Genomic DNA, 12,377 nt, shown 5'->3' with positions numbered 1-12,377 from the left:
CTGAGAATAGTGAAGAAGGAGTGTTCTTGTCACATCTTTGTTTGTTTTGTTTTTCGAGACAGGGTTTCTCTGTGTAACAGCCCTGGCTGTCCTGGAACTAGCTCTTGTAGACCAGGCTGGCCTTGAACTCACAGAGATCAGCCTGGCTCTGCCTCCTGAGTGCTGGGATTATTAGAGGCATGCACCACCACTGCCAGACATTTTGTCATATATTTTACAAACCAGAAAACTAAGACACAGTAAAATAATTTGCCACTCAAGTAGCCCTGTTTCACTTACCTTTTTGTTTAGTTTTGTTTTTGTTTTTGTTTGGAAAAAAATGAACAGTTGAATTTTCCAATGCCTTGATACTGGATTTTCTTGGTTGGTTTGTATGAACAATCCAGAGTGTAGTTAACAATAGAAGAGTTTCAACTTGTGTAAATATCCACCCACCACCACCACAATCCCCAGGCAGTGCAGCAGAACAATGTGATAGCTGGCGTTAAGGACTGGCTACATACCATCTCAACCTCAAGTCTCTGGAAGCTGCAAGACACATTTCAATAATGGATTCATGCTGTCGCCAGGGAGAGGCTCAGTTTGTTGTTGTGTTTTTATTTTTCTTTTTGTTTTGTTTTTTGTTTTATTATGTTTTTGAGACAGGGTTTCTCTGTGTAACTTTGGAGTCTGTCCTGGAACTCATTCTGTAGACCAAGCTGGCCTATCCCTGGCAGTCCTGGAACTCACTGACTCAATTTTTAACAATAAACTGTAGATTTCTCGTAGAGCCTACCTTGTTGAAGAAATTATTTTCTATTTACTAGCTTGTCTGGTTGTTGTTTTTCAAGAGTGGATGGCAGCCGGCCACTACTTTTGATCCCAGCATTCAGGAGGCTGAGTTAGACACACAAAGTTCTAGGCCACCCTGGTCTACAGAGTGAGTTCCAAGACAGCCAGGGCTTTACAGGGAAACCCTGTCTTGGGGAGAGAAAGAAAGAAAAGGGTGGATGATGTTTGGCTGGGGAGATGACCCAGCAGGTAAGAACTACCCAAACCTAAGATCCCAAGTTCAAGTCCTAGCATCCACATAAAATCCAGGTGTGGCCACATTCACCTAGAAACCCAGAAATTCAGAGGACAGAGATAAGAGAATCACATGGGCTTGCTGGCCACCAGCCTAGCCCCAGGCTCAGTGAGAGAACACGTCTCAAGAGGATAAGGTAGATATTGATAGAGAAGAACACCCAACATCCTCCCATGGCCTTTGTGCCCATAAAGACTTGTGCACATATACCACCACACACACACACACACACACACACACACACACACACACACAATGAAACAAGAACTTTAGCCGGGCAGTGGTTGCGCACACCTTTAATCCCAGCACTCAGGAGGCAGAGGCAGGCGGATCTCTGAGTTTGAGACCAGCCTGGTCTACAGAGCTAGTTCCAGGACAGGCTCCAAAACCACAGAGAAACCCTGTCTCAAAAAAAAACCAAAAAAAAAAAAAATAACTTTAGAAAACAAGAAGAAAAAAAGAATGGATGATGGAAAAAAAAAGAAGTCATATGCTACTATGATGACCGAGCACTTGCTGAGGCATCCCTGGGAGCTGGAGGTCAGCCTAGGCTACACAGTGAGTTCCACGATAGCCTGGGCTACAAAAAGTAAGGAAATGAAATAAAAGAAAAGCTTCAGAGGCTCTTGACATCTCCTCTGAGCTCTAGATTCCTTTTATGGGCGACAGTTAAGCTTGGCTGTCAATTTAACTGCATGTGGAATCAACTAATAGATAAGTCACTGGGCACAAATGTAATAGAGTTTCTTGATCAGGTTACATGAAAGGGGAAGACACACTTTACATGTTAGCATCATGTTCTCATGATAACCAGAAACAAAGGAGGTCCAAGGAGAAAAGTTGCTTTTTTCATTATTTGACTTCTCGTTGCAATCCTATCTTGCTGTGAGATCATTTACTTTGTCGCCGCTGCTACCATTCTTCTTTACTGATGAACCCAGTTTTTTTTCAGCCTTCTAATGTGGACTGAAGGTCAGTGGCTCTCCAGGAACCCTCTACGTCCTCAGTGTCAGACTAGGAGTATTGAGGTATCTCAACAGCTACTAGGTTCTCTGGCTCTCCAGGATGTAGACAGCCACTGCTCAACACCCAGACTATATCAGGTAAGCCAGGCTGATAAATTCCCTTGACCGTATATTCATTCTCAGTGCTGGTCTACTAGAGAGCCCTAATACACCATGTGGTACTGGGGATTGGTTGTAGGGCCTCGCACACACTAGGCCAGCTCTGGCACTGACCTATTTACCCAGCACTCTTTTATTTTTTATTTTCACTTGGGTCTCACGAAGTTGTCCAGACTGGCACTGAACTTATTTTGTGCCTTGTGTCCCTTCTGGCTCAGCTTCCTAAATAGCTTCAGTTTCAGTCTTCACCAGCTGCCGTGAATCCCAAACTGCTAACTTGTTAGGTCCGCGGAGGTCTGGCTAGCAGTACCTATCCGCATCACCTACAAGCCACTACTTCCTTCATGCTCCTCTCCAAACGTGTAAACAGCCTCATCCCTTACATAAGGTATGTTCTTTCTTGACTTGGGCCTTTTGCACAAGAATATCTTTCTCTCTATGTTGACCTGGCTGGCCTGGAATGTTATATGTAGAGCAAAGTGGGCAGCCTGGAGTACATTATAAGAAACTGTCATAAACAACAGAGAAGAGAGGAGAACTGTGGCCAGAGATAGGTGGCACAGATAGACTTTATAATGGGCTGTCGAGTAATAAAAGCTGGAAATATTAGAGAAACATTTTTCAGCCATCATAATAATAATAATGAATTCAGACATGAAATATCAATGGATGCTAAAATTAGTGAGTAAAAGATCAGAAGCAGGTCTTAATTATACTGTATCGAAGTATCTTCCCACATAATAATCATCAATTATACAAGGTAAAATAGCAAAATTGTCTTTTTGTTTGTTTCTGAGATAGGGTCTGACTGTTAACCTTGCGAGCCATGAGCTAGACATGATCCAACTACATCAATCTCCCAAGTGTGTATGCTACCACATCTGACAAAAATTAGCGACTTTATAGATGCCTCAAGATACCTCCTTATTTGAGTGATCACCAATAACAATAAATCAGTGTCATATGTCACTTGATGGTCTAAGAGATAAGCTTAGTGTTACATTAGCGATCCTCTACCTAAAATGCATGAAAGAAATGGAAATCAAATGCAGGCACATTCCACAAAGTAACTGTCCTGGTTCCAGTTATTTATTTCCTTATGAAAATAATAACCCTAGCCGGGCAATGGTGGCACACGCCTTTAATCCCAGCACTCGGGAGGCAGAGGCAGGCGGATCTCTGTGAGTTCAAGACCAGCCTGGTCTACAGAGCTAGTTCCAGGACAGGCTCCAAAGCCACAGAGAAACCCTGTCTCGAAAAACCAAAATAATAATAATAATAATAATTACTCCTAAATGTGGTCACTAAAGGGAAACTTTTTTCTGCAGTTAGGGCAGAATTTATCCATGACAAACAGCTTTTCTCTGCTTTATCGTCTCAGTTGGAGCCATCTAAAGGCTGGCTTCACTAGGTCTGAGATAGAGTGGCCCAAAGCTAGGGTTTAGAATAATCTATTCTAAGGCTTTCTCACTCACCCCTTTGACACCTGCTCTGGGAACAAAACCTCTTAGGGCTGGAACACTTCCATCTTCAGGGCATCTCCACCTCTCTGTGGCCTCTCTCTCAAACTGCTTACAGATAGTCGGATATCTTCTGCATCAAGTCAGATTTCCCAGGGAGAGGATACCTGGTGGAAGCTGTACAGCCTTTTCTGATTCTCTTCTCTATTGGCATAACAAGGATGAAATTTAGGGTTTTGTAAGCAAACACTACACTGAGACACATGTCCAGCCCCTATATGGCCTTTTCTAATCTAGCCATGGCTTACACACAGAATTGTTTCTCTGCCATTTATTTATTGGATGAATCAGAATCCTAAGCCAGATTCATTTCTCATGGATTTAAAAACTATATGGTTTACAAAACCATGTAAGACCTCAGAGAGCCAAAACAATCCTGAACAAAAAATATCAATGCTGGAGGGATTGCCATCCCAGACCTCAAGAAATATTATAGAGTTGTGTAATAAAAAACAATATGGTACTGATGCTAACAGACATGTAGACAATGGAACAAAAGCAAAGACCCAAACATGAGTACACATAACTACCACCATCTGATATTTAATAAAGATGCTAAAAACATACTAGAGAAAAGACAGCACCAGATAAATGGTGCTGGGAAAACCAAATGTTCATATGTAAGAAAAATGAAATTAGACCCCACTCTGTTACCTTGCACAAAAACTAATTCCAAATGCATGAAAGACCTAAGCTTGGAGCCTGAAGCAGTAAAACTGCTGGAAGAAAATGCAGGCTGCCAGTACTACACGTAATACAGGAAGGGAGGGACTTCCTGCCAAGAGTTAAGGCCAGCAGCTGAGAAGTGGGACTTCTTGAAAAGAAAATGCCTCTGTACAGCTAAAGAAACAACCAACTGGGTGAGGAGAAAGCCCACAGAATGAGAGGACTTCTGTCAGCTATCTGACAGGTTTAAAACCCACAACTCCCAGAGCTGCCTTGAAAGGAGCATTATGACCCTGCTTCCCCTAAGGACTGCTATTGGGCTAAATGCTGTTCCAAATGGAAATGCCATTCTTCCAAGCCTCCTTCCCCTTCACCTGAGATACCCTCAATAACTGATACTGCCGTGCTAAACTAAGTTTTAAAATTCCAAACAATACATTAAGAAATAGTTCTTATGATAGTGAACTGCTGAGAAATCCACCAACATAGAATTACAAGAAGGTGCCACTAGATGGTGGAATTCATTTCTGAAATGGAGCCCAGGAAAAAAACCAGAGGCCACAGCCTGGCAGTAAATCACTCTGTGCTTTTGAAAAATAGTCTGCAAACTACAGCTGCAACTTCTTGCTATTTAGAATTTGAATGACGTTGGCTTCTGTGTTTTCTCTAAGCCAAGTGCCCTGGCCTTTCAGAAACCATATGAAGCCACATCTATCCCTGTGGTAAAATTCTTCAATAAACTAAATAAAAGCTTATTGGGATTTCCAGTAGTTAATAAAAGGGAAAAAACAAACATATTCTTTTAACATTTACCCCTAGATTCAAGAAAGATTAGGAACTTTCTAAACTGAAACATAATCAGCCTGACTACAAGAAAAATAACAAAAGAAGTCAATAGATCCCCGTGTGCTGTTTAATAAAGTTGAGAAAAACTCAGCTGCCTTTGGTTATTTATGGGCTGGAGAAGAGAGTCTGTGTCATATCAAACATGTCAGTGATCAAGAAAAAAAAAGTGGAGTAATCAATATTTTGGTAAAAGACATTAAATTGGCTGGGTGGTGGTGGCGCACGCCTTTAATCCCAGCACTTGGGAGGCAGAGGCAGGCAGATCTTTGTGAGTTCAAGACCAGACTGGTCTACAAGACCTAGTTCCAGGACAGGCTCCAAAGCTACAGAAAAACCCTGTCTCGAAAAACCCAAAAAAAAAAAAGTTATTAAATTGACCAAACTGACCTTTGAGGTATATTCTGGTTAGGTAAATGATGACTAGAAAATTAAATACAGGAAAACACCCAGTGTCTGAGTATGGTGACTGGGAGACTGAGGCCACGTTGCCATGAGTTCCAGATCATCAGCCTGGGCTACATAATGAGGTTGAAACCAACCTGGGCAACATGAGACCCCGCCTCAAAATAAACAGCAATAGTTTAAAAAAGAAGTTTATCAGCTGATGACTGAGCCAACCAAACAAGAAATCAGCAGTGAGCTGGGTGATGGTAGATCTCTGTAAGTTCAAGGCCAGCCTGGTCTACAGAGCAAATTCCAGGACAGGCTCCAAAGCTACAGAGAAAACTTGTCTCAAAAAAAAAAAAAAAAAAGATTTCTGTTAAGATGGTAGACTCCAAGCTGCTTCTGTATTAGTTGGTGAAAGAAAGAATCAGAAAAAAAAATATTTTATACCAGAAAGGAAAAGCTTTAGAAATTCACAAAAGAAGTGAAAAAATACAGGGAAGAGTATAAATAACATTGCACAAGTAGATAAGTAAGCTAAAGGCAGTCAAACAGCTCCCTGCCAAAGACAGAAGGCTGGGGAGCTGCTGCCCAGAGCAGTCAAGAGGATGGTCAGATGAAAGCCCTGCAGCTCTCCCTCAGGTGAAGCCCACAGGGCCCACATAACATCTCAAAATCAGTTGTGGATTTGGTGAGACAGTTATTCCTCCTACAACAGGGCAGCAGCAGAGAGAAATGGCATCTTCTCATATTATTTCACTTAAGATATGGTGCTTTTTGTTTGTTGTTTTTGTTTTCTATTTTCGAGACAGGGTTTCTCTGTGTAACAGCTCTAGCTGTCCTGGAACTAGCCCTTGTAGATCAGACTGGCCTCCAAATCAGAGAAATCTGCCTAGCTCCACCTCCCTAGTACTGGGATTATAGGCACTTGCCACAGACACCTGGCAAGATATGTATTCTTTAAAAGCTGAGCTGTTACCAGGTGGTGGTGGGGTACACCTTTAATTCCAGCACTCAGGAGGCAGAGACAGGTAGATCTCTTGTGAATTGGAAGCCAGCCTGGTCTACAGAGCGAGTTCCAGGACAGGCTCAAGAGCTACAGAGAGGGTTGGAGAGATGGCTCAGAGGTTAAGGACGCTGACTGTTCTTCCAGAGGTCCTGAGTTCAATTCCCAGCAACCACATGGTGGCTCACAACCATCTACAATGAGATCTGGTGCCCTCTTCTGGCCTGCAGTCATACATGGAGGCAGCACAATGTATTGTATACATAATAAATAAAATTTTAAAAAAAAGAGCTACAGAGAAACCCTGTCTTGAAAAATTTAGATAGATAGATAGATAGATAGATAGATAGATAGATAGATAGATAGACAGACAGACAGACAGAAAGATAAATACTGAGCTGTCTGAGGCCCTGAAATCAGGGAACATTCATATGTTTGGGAACGTCAATTTGGCCTCTCCGTAAAGAAAGGCCTAGAAAGTCGGTTGTGACAAGAAAAGTGGGGGTTCCAAGAGGCTGGCTCAGGCTGAGAAGTACAGTCACAGTGGTGTCACCACTCTCAGTGGAAACAAATCCCATCCACCAAGAATTCCCTGCAAACTGACAGTCCTAAGTGAGAGGCCAGTGGACAGACCAAATTCTACAAGACAGCCATCTATCTGTCACTTACAGATGGGCTGAGAGACAGCCAAGCATGAGAGATAAGAGCATGGGCTGCCATAGAGAGGACCTGTTTTCACTCCCACATTCGTTAAATGGCCTGTAATTCCTCTTTCAGGGGATCGAATGCCACTTTCTGGCCTCTGAGGGCATCTGCACATATGTGGTACACACCAAGACAAGCAAACACACACAAACATAAATGTAAATGAAAAATAATTTTAAAAAGAAAATAAGAAGAGTTACAGAGAATGGGTCAGCCTTTCCACAGAATACTTAAGTAATTCTGAAGGAAATGCTGGTGTAAATATAGATAGCAAAGGGCATCCTGAGGAAGACTCAGATGGAAATGAAAACCTTACTAACCGGAAAAGGTAAAGCTTACAATAAACTGGCAAAGAACCATCAGAGAGATGTAGTGTTCTGCAGTGGGTGGAAACTGAACAGCCAAAAAATTGAATATTTATGAGCCAGGCATGATGGTAAGTGCCTGTAACTCATGTACTCAGAAGGCAGAGCCAGAAGTGCTGTAGTTTGAAGCCAGCCAGGTCTATACAGCAAGTTCCAGGCCAACCAGAACCTACAAAGAGATACTATTTTGAAACAAAACAAAAACACAATCATCACCACCAACAACAACAAAACAGGATATTTATGAATTAAGACCTTAGGAACATTTTACTTTCACCTTTTAAGCCACCATACCTGGTTTATCTTTCTTTTAAAAGCCCTAATATGGCTGGAGCTATAGCCCCATTAGTAAAATACTTGCTTAACATGAACAGAGCCTGGAGTTTGATACCCAAGCACTACTAAATTAGGTGTGGTGGTGCACGCCTATAATCCTAGCCCAAGACGCGAGGATAAGAAGTTCAAGGTCATCCTCAGCTATGTAGCAAAAGTACGGCAAAGGCCAACCTGGACTACAAATAGCTTCTGCAGAAAGCTGCAGGGGCCAGGTTGTCTGGCACAGCACTGGGAGGAAGTTGGCTAGGTAGATCTGCAAGGGCAGGATCTCCACCACAGACAATCCAAAAGCCAAGAGGAATGTGGTAGTTTGAATGATAATGGCCCCATAGGATCACAGATTTGAATACTTGGTCACCACGGTGTGGCACTATGTGAAACGATTAGGTGGTGGGCCTTGTTGGAGGAAATATGTCACTGGGGGTGGGCTTTGAGATTTCAAAAGCCCATTCCAAGCCCAGAGTCTCTCTCTTCCTGCTGCTTGCATTTGGATGTAGAACTCGAAGCTACTTGGCCAGCACCATATCTGCCCATATGTTGCCATGTTTCATGCCAGGATAATGGACTGAACTGTAAACTAGCCTCAGTTAAATGCTTTCTTTCATAAGAGTTGTCATGATCATGGTGTCTCTTCATAGTTCTAGAACAGTGACTAAGATAAGGATTATTCTCAAGACTTTAGATTTCCTATAATGTGCCTTGTAATTTGTAATTGCCATCTTTTTCTTTCCTTTTTTCTATAGATATATGTCTCTTCTTTTGGTTTTTCAAGACAGGGTTTCTCTGTGTAGCCCTGACTGTCCTGGAACTCGCTTTGTAGACCAGGGTGGCCTCGAACTCACTGAGATCCACCTGCCTCTGCCTCGTGAGTGTTGGGATTAAAGGTGTGTGCCACCACTGCCAGTAGATATGAGATATTTCTATAGAGGTAGATATTCCTGCCATACAACTATACTCTTTTTTTAATTTATTTATTTATTAAGGATTTCTGCCTCCTCCCCGCCACCGCCTCCCATTTCCCTCCCCCTCCCCCCCATCAAGTCCCCCTCCCTCATCTGCTCGAAGAGCAATCAGGGTTCCCTGACCTGTGGGAAGCCCAAGGACCGCCCACCTCTATCCAGGTCTAGTAAGGTGAGCATCCAAACTGCCTAGGCTTCCCCAAAGGCAGTAAGTGCAGTAGGATCAAAAACCCACTGCGATTGTTCTTGAGTTCTCACTCTTTTTTTTTTTTTTTTTTTTTTTTGGAGACTGGATCTCACTCAGTTGCCAAGGCTTGCATGGAACGCAAGATATGGGATGACAGGCATGAGCCACCATGCTAGACTTCATTACTGAATTTTGGAAATCTTTAACACATATTTCACAGGTTCACAACTGAGGAACAGTTCCCTCAAAATTATGTATATATATGAATTATTTTTTATCACCTGTTGCTGTGATAAAACACCCTGACAGAAGCAACTTAAGAGAAGGAGAAGCTGGGTGGTGATGGCACATGCCTTTATTCCCAGCACTCGGGAGGCAGAGGCAGGTGGATCTCTGTGAGTTCGAGGCCAGCCTGGTCTACAAGAGGTAGCTCCAGGACAGACTCCAAAGCTACAGAAACAAAGAGAAAGAGAGAGAGAGAGAGAGAGAGAGAGAGAGAGAGAGAGAGAGAGAGAGAGAGGGTTTGTTTTGGTTCACAGCTTAAGGGAGGATGTAACAGGGGAGTCTTGGGGGCAGAAGCTTAAGACAGATCTGTAGTCTCAGAGCTCACTATGTAGCCCAGGCTAGCCTGCAACTTGTGAACCTCTTGCCTTAGCCTCTTCAGTGCTGTGATTATAACATGGGTGTGACCCCATCTGGCTCAAGGCTTTTCTAGTTAGAAGGTTGTTTTAGTTTTTGTTTGCTTTGTATTATCACCATCCATTAAAAAACAAAATCATACACAAAATATTATGCATACAAACACAGACCTGGATAAATACAAAACTCTTCCCTAAAATTTTGCACTGGTAATTTTCTCCTGTTGTATTTTTTAGTTGGCTGCAGAAATTTAGCATTGAATAAATGATAGTTTAGCTGAAGTAGAACAAGGCAGGACAGACCAATCATCAGCACTGCTCACACAGTTCATTTCCAACATGACTTCACTTTGGCACCTGGAACAGATCGGCCTAGAGAAATAGCGAAAACACAACAGATTGTTACCTTTAACAACCTGACCAGAAAAGCGTACACCTGTCAACTGTAATATGTGTCTTTAAAAAACAAAAACCTGGGTGCCAGGCAGGCTTCTGTGGAATCTCACTTGCTTGCTCACTTCACTTTGTGGTCTTAAAGTATAAAATGAGGATGCAAACTGGACCCCATACCAAGGGCTTTCAGGAACTGTCCTGGCTTTGATGGCGTCTTTATTCCACTCTCACTGAGGTCAGAGTGCTCATTCAAGAGAGAGTCCCACAACATAGCCACTAAAGAGAAATCAGTATTATAGCTAAGGAGTAATATTAGAACAAATTATTTAAAATACTGACAAAAGCCAGGCATAATGGCACATGCCTGTACTCCTAGCACTTTGAAGTTCAAGGCCATCCTTGACTACATAGTAAGTATGAGGGCTATATGAGGCCCTTCCTAAAAATAAAAGAATAGGGTCTTGTCTAAATAACCACAACAAATTCAATAAATAAGTAAGTTAACCAGCTGCTTACTGAATAGATCGGCTGCCTGTGCCATAAAAGGAAATTCATGCCTACTGCTGCAAGACTAGTCAAAAGCCACTGGAGAGGTCAGAGGTCCTGGGAGGGGAAATTTGGGATTGCTGTTTTCTTACATGGACATATCAAACTGATCTCTGAATATTTATGATTATAGCCATAGGTTAGTGCCGCTTTCAGCCTTTGTCACAGAACCTACTTTCTACAATGGACAGCAGTCCATACAAAACCTCAACTGATCAAAGTGCTGAAAATAAGTGATAGTTGAGTGCTCAGTCCTAAATGAGACGTTTACATTTACCATTCCCTGCTACCCCACCAAAACTCAGGGGTCCCTGTGAGAGCTGGCGGATGATGTAGAAATGCTGTCTTCTGAACATGACATGGCCATTGCACTCACGAGCTCACAGTAGCTATGATTACCTGAACACGATCAATCCACTCAACATCACAGCATGGCTGGGAGGGGGACTCAGAAGCTTCCACCCCAAACTTAGGAGCTGTTGACAATTGTCGGCTGCTGGGAGAAGAGTTATTTTTCTTCCAGAGTACCGTTGCTGGCAGATTGCCCATGCTCCAGTGGTTAGACCCAAAGATATGAAACAATTGTTGCACTCAGTGAGCTCTAAAAAAAAAAAAAGATATAAATGTGGGAGGGGTTCAAGTGGGGAAAGTGGGAGGATTGTATATGATCAAGACACATATATACATGTAAAGTATTACTAAAGAATAAAAAATAATAGAGTAAATTAATTTGTTTATTTGACCCTACCATTTGGGATGTCACTATGGACTACACAGTAAGACCCTGTCTGAAAACAAAAACTCCAATGATGTGGTATCCATAAAATGAATGACAAGAAGGGAGGAGTTAGAGAAGAAGACAAGGAGAATGAGAAGTGTATGATTGCTAAGTCGTTAATAAGCTGTGGAAAGAAGAGAAAGCAAAACCAGCAAAAGCGCAACCAAACTGAGAGCATTTAAAATGAAGAAAGCATTGCCATTACGTTTGCAGTGGCGTTTGGAAACTGGCCAATTATGAATTCAATAAAAATTTTTAGAAACGCTCTTTCTTCGGCATCACAGAAATACTAAATCTATTATCTCAACCTTTGCAGCTCCATGAGCTTCCAAGGATTCTTAGAAAGAAAGAAAGAAAGAAAGAAAGAAAGAAAAGAAAGAAAGGAAAGAAAAGAAAGAAAGGGAAGTCACTTAAAAAGCATAACTGTGGATGCCAAGGATGGTGGCTTCAAGAAGTTTCCATGGCATAAAAATATGATGCAGCAGATTGAAATTCATCTCATTCACCCTGTGTACCTAGCGGTCCCATACACTTATTCCATCACATTGGGAAAATCGGACCGCCTCATTCGTTCTGCGGATAAGATAACCGTGTTTCCATTTAGCCAGGCACGAAGCCGCCTGCATCCTGATATCAAAGAGTCCTAACCTTTCTGGCGGGCCCACAGGGCAGAGGAGTTACGGGAACCTCCAGCGGGAAGTTTTGTACTGAATTAAATAAACACAAAGACAAAGTCTCCTAAACTCACTGCAGCCTCTGACCCAGCACAATATTACCAGGGAATGGGCCAGTCCCGCAAGAAAAAAAAAAAAAAAGCAAAAAAAAAAAAACTTTGCTCACGTGGCGACGAGAGCCCAA

General features: G+C 42.3%; 1 long non-coding RNA gene across 1 annotated transcript; it reads right to left on the bottom strand.

Moving 5' to 3' along the window:
- Nucleotides 1-9,120: 9,120 nt before the first annotated feature.
- On the bottom strand, nt 9,121-12,343 carry LOC142836312 (uncharacterized). The gene is made up of 3 exons (XR_012908045.1): nt 12,168-12,343; nt 11,141-11,342; nt 9,121-10,174 (listed from the first exon to the last, which is right to left on the bottom strand). It is a non-coding gene; the product is annotated as an uncharacterized LOC142836312 (long non-coding RNA).
- Between the last annotated feature and the right edge of the window lie 34 nt (nt 12,344-12,377).

Source organism: Microtus pennsylvanicus, chromosome 16, assembly GCF_037038515.1.
Source record: "Microtus pennsylvanicus isolate mMicPen1 chromosome 16, mMicPen1.hap1, whole genome shotgun sequence".
In the NCBI taxonomy this organism is placed as follows: domain Eukaryota; kingdom Metazoa; phylum Chordata; class Mammalia; order Rodentia; family Cricetidae; genus Microtus; species Microtus pennsylvanicus.
This window is presented reverse-complemented; position numbering and strand designations above follow the sequence as displayed.